This window comes from Triticum aestivum, chromosome 5D (genome assembly GCF_018294505.1).
Source record: "Triticum aestivum cultivar Chinese Spring chromosome 5D, IWGSC CS RefSeq v2.1, whole genome shotgun sequence".
Lineage (NCBI taxonomy): Eukaryota > Viridiplantae > Streptophyta > Magnoliopsida > Poales > Poaceae > Triticum > Triticum aestivum.
This window is the reverse complement of record NC_057808.1, coordinates 285,732,413-285,738,606: the sequence shown is the minus strand read 5'-3', so window position 1 is coordinate 285,738,606 and position 6,194 is coordinate 285,732,413.

The following is a 6,194-nucleotide window of genomic DNA, read 5'->3' as shown; positions in this document are numbered from 1 at the left end:
GTCCCTGCCTCGTTTGGCTTTGCGTCGTGGCCCTGCCGCTGTTTATTGCTGCTTCTACTTCTATGCTGCTCGCCACATGCTGCTCGTTGCTATACGTTGATGTTGGCCATGGCCATGCCCGTGATGAGTTGCCAGCAACAAAGTTCACACATATGCACAATCAGCGAATGGCCGTGTGTGCTGTGAGTGCGTAGGGCTGGCCCCTTTAGCTTAGTAATTAGGATTACTTTAGTGCTAGGTTAAGTTAATTGCAGATGACAAGTGGGTCCCATCTAAATAGATTAGATAATCTTTTTGGAATTTATTAAAACATTGACATGTGGGACCCTGTACTGTTCACCTTGACCAGTCAATGTTGACTGGGTCAACTCTGCACACCGCCCCCACTTGACATACACACTGGGTAGGAATTCCTTTGTGCACTTAGCATTTGTTTAGTTAAATTCGAAATTAATATTAATTCTAGTATATTAATAAAACTTTGAAAAATAATGGAAAATAATCCGTAGCTCGGACGAAAATACTTTGTACATGAAAGTTGCTCAGAACGACGAGACGAATCCGAATATGTAGCCCGTTCGTCCGCCACACATCCCTAGCACAGCGAACACACAACTTTCCTCCTCCGGTTCATTTGTCCGAAAACGCGAAACACCGGGGATACTTTCCCGGATGTTTCCCCCCTTCGTCGGTATCACCTCCTACCGCGTTAGGGCACACCTAGCACCGCGTATTGCCATGTTACGCTTTGTGATGCTTTGATTGCTTTGTTATTTATTGTGTTCCCCCTCCGTTACTTCTTTCCATAGACCCCGAGACTGTCGGCGACCCCCAGTTCGACTACGGTGTTGACGACCCCTCCTTGCTAGAGCAACCAGGCAAGTCCCCCCTTTGATCACCAGATATCGCCTATTCTTTCTCTTTACTGCTTGCATTAGAGTAGTGTAGCATGTTACTGCTTTCGGTTAATCCTATTCTGCTGCATAGCCTGTCATTGTTGCTATAGTTGTTACCCTTACCTGTAATCCTAATGCTTAGTATAGGATGCTAGTGTTCCATCAGTGGCCCTACACTCTTGTCCGTCTGCCATGCTATACTATTGGGCCGTGATCACTTCGGGAGGTGATCACGGGCATATGCTATATACTTGATACTGTTACATTACTTATGATACTGTTCGGAGATGGGGGCTGAAGGGGCAGATGGCTCCATCCCGGTAGAGGTGGGCCTGGGTTCCCGGCGGCCCCCGACTGTTACTTTGTGGTGGAGCGACAGGGCAGGTTGAGACCACCTAGGAGAGAGGCGGGCCTGGCCCTGGTCGGTGTTTGCAGATACTTCAATTAACATGCTTAACGAGATCTTGGTATTTGATCTGAGTCTGGCCACTGGCCTATACGCACTAACCAACTACGCGGGAACAGTTATGGGCACTCGACGCTGTGGTATCAGCCGAAGCCTTCGTGACGTCAGCGACTGAGCGGCACGCGCCAGATTGGACTGGAACGCCTGCTAGGCTAGGTCTGCTTCCGGCCGCCCTCGCAACGTGCAGGTGTGCAATGGGCGATGGGCCCAGACCCCTGCGCCATAGGATTTAGACCGGCGTGCTGACCTCTCTGTTGTGCCTAGGTAGGGCTGCGACGTGTTGATCTTCCGAGGCCGGGCATGACCCAGGAAAGTGTGTCCGACCAAATGGGATCGAGCGTGTTGGGTTATGTGGTGCACCCCTGCAGGGAAGTTTATCTATTCGAATAGCCGTGTCCCTCGGTAAAAGGACGACCCGGAGTTGTACCTTGACCTTATGACAACTAGAACCGGATACTTAATAAAACACACCCTTCCAAGTGTCAGATATAACCCGGTGATCGCTCTCACACAGGGCGACGAGGGGGGATCGCCAGGTAGGATTATGCTATGCGATGCTACTTGGTGAACTTACCATCTACTCTCTTCTACATGCTGCAAGATGGAGGCTGCCAGAAGCGTAGTCTTCGACAGGACTAGCTATCCCCCTCTTATTCTCGCATTCTGCAGTACAGTCCACCGATATCGGCCCCTTTACACAGATACCCATGCATATGTAGTGTAGATCCTTGCTTGCGAGTACTTTGGATGAGTACTCACAGTTGCTTTTCTCCCTCTTTCCCCCTTTCCATTTCTTCCTGGTTGTCGCAACCAGATGCTGGAGCCCAGGAGCTTGACGCCACCGTCGACGACGACTACTACTGCACCGCGGGTGCCGACTACTACGTGCAGGCCGCTGACGACGGCGAGGAGTAGTTTAGGAGGATCCCAGGCAGGAGGCCTGCGCCTCTTTCGATCTGTATCCCAGTTTGTGCTAGCCTTCTTAAGGCAAACTTGTTTAACTTATGTATGTACTCAGATATTGTTGCTTCCGCTGACTCGTCTATGATCGAGCACTTGTATTTGAGCCCTCGAGGCCCCTGGCTTGTATTATGATGCTTGTATGACTTATTTGATTTTTAGAGTTGTGTTGTGATATCTTCCCGTGAGTCCTTGATCTTGATCGTACACGTTTGCGTGTATGATCATTGTACGATTGAATCGGGGGCATCACACCTATATAAACCCCCCAGGCTCACCAATGCAAAGGGTTCAGCCCTCATTCCCACACACACACACACCATAGCTAGGAGAAGCAAGGTAGCAACTCTGCCCTTCTTTCTCCTCTAGCAACACAGCTCAAGGAGCAAGCTTGTAGCCATCATTTGATTATAGTCATCATGCGGAGACCCCGCAAAGCAGGACTAGGGGTGTTATCTCCCAGGAGAGCCCCAAACCTGGGTACGTCTCGTGTGCAATTGAGCTCGCGCCCACTCCCGCTTCCAGGGCCCGACGACGTCCTCTTGGCCTCATCCATGATAAGCCACCCTCTGGCATCTGTCACGAGAATACCCCGACAGTTGGCGCTATTGTGGAACGTAGTAATTTCAAAAAAATTCCTACGCACACGCAAGATCATGGTGATGCATAGCAATGAGAGGGGAGAGTGTTGTCCATGTACCCTCGTAGACCGATAGTGGAAGCGTTATCACAACGCGGTTGATGTAGTCGTACGTCTTCACGATCCGACCGATCAAGTAGCGAACGCACGGCACATTCGAGTTCTACACACGTTCAGCTCGATGACGTCCCTCGAACTCCGATCCAGCCGAGTGTTGAGGGAGAGTTTCGTCAGCACGACGGCGTGGTGACGATGGTGATGTTCTACCGACGCAGGGCTTCGCCTAAGCTCCGCAATGATATTATCGAGGTGTAATTTGGTGGAGGGGGGCACCGCACACGCCTAAAAGATCTTAAGGATCAATTGTTGTGTCCATGGGGTGCCCCCTGCCCCCGTATATAAAGGAGCAAGGGAGGAGGAGGCCGGCCCTAGGAGGGGGCGCACCAAGTGTGGAGTCCTACTAGGACTCCCTAGTCCTAGTAGGATTCCACCTCCCATATGGAATAGGAAAAGAGGAAGGGAAAAAGAGAAGGAAGGAAGGGGGCGCCCCCCTTCCCTAGTCCAATTCGGACCAGACCAAGGGGAGGGGTGCGGCCACCCTTGAGGCCCTTTTTCTTCTTTCCCGTATGGCCCAATAAGGCCCAATACGTATTCCCGTAACTCTCCGGTACTCCGAAAAATACCCGAATCACTCGGAACCTTTCCGAAGTCCGAATATAGTCGTCCAATATATCGATCTTTACGTCTCGACCATTTCGAGACTCCTCGTCATGTCCCCGATCTCATCCGGGACTCCGAACTCCTTCGGTACATCAACATACATAAACTCATAATAAAACTGTCATCGTAGCTTTAAGCGTGCGGACCCTACGGGTTCGAGAACTATGTAGACATGACCGAGACACGTCTCCGGTCAATAACCAATAGCGGGACCTGGATGCCCATATTGGCTCCCACATATTCTACGAAGATCTTTATCGGTCAGACCGCATAACAACATACGTTGTTCCCTTTGTCATCAGTATGTTACTTGCCCGAGATTCGATCGTCGGTATCTCGATACCTAGTTCAATCTCGTTACCGGCAAGTCTCTTTACTCGTTCGGTAACACATCATCCCGCAACTAACTTATTAGTCACAATGCTTGCAAGGCTTATAGTGATGTGCATTACCGAGTGGGCCCAGAGATACCTCTCCGACAATCGGAGTGACAAATCCTAATCTCGAAATACGCCAACCCAACAAGTACCTTTGGAGACACCTGTAGAGCACCTTTATAATCACCCATTTACGTTGTGACGTTTGGTAGCACACAAAGTGTTCCTCCGATAAACGGGAGTTGCATAATCTCATAGTCAGAGGAACATGTATAAGTCATGAAGAAAGCAATAGCAACATACTAAACGATCGGGTGCTAAGCTAACGGAATGGGTCAAGTCAATCACGTCATTCTCCTAATGAGGTGATCTCGTTAATCAAATGACAACTTATGTCTATGGCTAGGAAACATAACCATCTTTGATTAACGAGCTAGTCAAGTAGAGGCATACTAGTGACACTTTGTTTGTCTATGTATTCACACATGTATTATGTTTCCGGTTAATACAATTCTAGCATGAATAATAAACATTTATCATGATATAAGGAAATAAATAATAACTTTATTATTGCCTCTAGGGCATATTTCCTTCAGTCTCCCACTTGCACTAGAGTCAATAATCTAGTTCACATCGCCATGTGATTTAACATGAATAGTTCACATCACCATGTGATTAACACCCATGGTTCACATCGTCATGTGACCATCACCCAAAGGGTTTACTAGAGTCAGTAATCTAGTTCACATCGCTATGTGATTAACACCCAAAGAGTACTAAGGTGTGATCATGTTTTGCTTGTGAGATAATTTTAGTCAACGGGTCTGTCACATTCAGATCCGTAAGTATTTTGCAAATTTCTATGTCTACAATGCTCTACATGGAGCTACTCTAGCTAATTGCTCCCACTTTCAATATGTATCTAGACCGAGACTTAGAGTCATCTAGATTAGTGTCAAAACTTGCATCGATGTAACCTTTTACGACGAGCCTTTTGTCACTTCCATAATCGAGAAACATATCCTTATTCCAGTAAGGATAATTTTGACCGCTGTCCAGTGATCTACTCCTAGATCACTATTGTACTCCCTTGCCAAAATCAGTGTAGGGTATACAATAGATCTGGTACACAGCATGGCATACTTTATAGAACCTATGGCCAAGGCATAGGGAATGACTTTCATTCTCTTTCTATCTTTTGCCGTGGTCGGGCTTTGAGTCTTTACTCAATTTCACACCTTGTAACACAGGCAAGAACTCTTTTCTTTGACTGCTCTATTTTGAACTACTTCAAAATCTTGTTAAGGTATGTACTCATTGAAAAACTCATCAAGCGTCTTCATCTATCTCTATAGATCTTGATGCTCAATATGTAAGCAGCTTCACCGAGGTCTTTCTTTGAAAAACTCATTTCAAAACACTTCTTTATGTTTTACAGAATAATTCTACATTATTTCCGATCAACAATATGTCATTCACATATACTTATCAGAAATGTTGTAGTGCTCCCACTCACTTTCTTGTAAATACAGGCTTCACCGCAAGTCTGTATACAACTATATGCTTTGATCAACTTATCAAAGCGTATATTCCAACTCCGAGATGCTTGCACCAGTCCATTGATGGATCGCTGGAGCTTGCATATTTTGTTAGCACCTTTAGGATTGACAAAACCTTCTGGTTGTACAACTCTTCTTTAATAAATCCATCAAGGAATGCAGTTTTGTTTATCCCTTTGCCAGATTTCATAAAATGCGGCAATTGCTAACATGATTCGGACAGACTTAAGCATAGATACGAGTGAGAAACTCTCATCGTAGTCAACATCTTGAACTTGTCGAAAACCTTTTTGCGACAATTCTAGCTTTGTAGATAGTGATACTACTATCAGCGTCCGTCTTCCTCTTGACAATCCATTTATTCTCAATTGCTTGCCGATCATCGGGCAAGTCAACCAAAGTCCACACTTTGTTCTCATACATGGATCTCATCTCAGATTTCATGGCCTCAAGCCATTTTGCGGAATCTGGGCTCACCATCGCTTCTTCATAGTTCGTAGGTTCGTCATGGTCTAGTAACATAACCTCCAGAACAGGATTACCGTACCACTCTGGTGCGGATCTTACTCTGGTTTA